Source organism: Bos javanicus, chromosome 7 (genome assembly GCF_032452875.1).
Source record: "Bos javanicus breed banteng chromosome 7, ARS-OSU_banteng_1.0, whole genome shotgun sequence".
Taxonomy (NCBI): domain Eukaryota; kingdom Metazoa; phylum Chordata; class Mammalia; order Artiodactyla; family Bovidae; genus Bos; species Bos javanicus.
The window spans coordinates 109,308,503-109,309,884 of NC_083874.1; positions in this window are offsets into that span (position 1 = coordinate 109,308,503).

Genomic DNA, 1,382 nt, shown 5'->3' on the forward strand with positions numbered 1-1,382 from the left:
CTAATTTTCTCTTACTCATGCTAGAAAACTACTAAGTCTTGTGGTGAGGAAGTTCAGAATATGTCCCCCCCAAATATGTGATGCTGGCATATTATTTTGAATTAAAGGTACTTGAGGGACAGCTAGTGCAAAAGGATACTCAGAGCCTTCCTTGTTCCGCTGAAAGCCAGTTGCTCGTGTGAAAGTCACCCCGCCTGCGCCAGCAGAGGGCACTTAGGGCTGAGGAAGCTGTATGAATAAACCTGTCACCCCTTCACCACTCACCACCCCTACACAAACGCCTCCGCCTGCCAGTTATTCATAACTTGTTTTGTCTAAACATTTTTAAAGCTTTTAGCTCTGGTTCCCTCCTTTAAGGCTCATTGTATGGGGCTCCTGCATGTATGAAAACTTTTCTCCTGTTAATCTGTCTCGTGTCAGTTGAGCTATGAGACCAGCCAAAGAGCCAGAAGGGAAGGTTGTCCCACACCTACAGTCAGCGGTAGAAGTTACACTTCCGTAGGTACAAATGAAGATCAAGAAAAGTATCTGTAAAGTTAAACATTTTTGCCCATTATTTAACAAATTATTCCAATGTCTGTGATGTGTGCAAAACAAATATACTTCTTACATAAAATTGCCTATGTATGGTCTTTGGTTCTTACAGAGACCCATATTTGATCCTTAGAGCTGTCCTCAGGCAATTTTCTGAGTAGTGCTGTTTAGGAAGGAAATAGATACAAGTGGTGGGCATTGCTTGAAAATAGTAAAATAATCAGAAAAACCAACAGCTACCAAGAGCTAAGAATTCACTGAACCCTGTGAGAAACCCCACTAAGACATGGAGGAACAGTCAGGGAGGTGGTTTCTTTGCAAAGTTTGGGCATTTGAAAGTGGTTATGTACACGAGGGAATTTAGAAAGCCACTTACATGCCCAGGAAAGGACACGTGCTCAGAAAAACACTGAGAAGACCCTTAGTTTTCACTCCTGGCTGATATAAAAAGTCAGTGCAAGCAGGAAGTGAAAGCTGAGGCAAAATTGTGAAGAGCCTGGGCTAAGGATTAAAGGGTTACCCCAGTACAGAACCAGCCCACCATATTAAGAAACAAACCAAATACTAAGCCAGAAATCAGACCTAGGGCTAATGGTCTAGTTCAGTGTCCTACCATAACAGGCTCTCTCAGAGTTAGGCAGAGTAGACGGTCTAATAATATCTGCCCTTTAGGAAAAGAGTAATGACTAACATTTACTGAGCACTCAGTATCACAGCCTGATCATTAAGAACTCAAATGCATTATCTTATATATTACCTATAGTAACCTTATGAGTGAAGTAGTTATGGATAGTATCTGCACTTTATAAATGAAGGAACTGAAGCTGGCAGTTTTAAGCTTTGCTCAA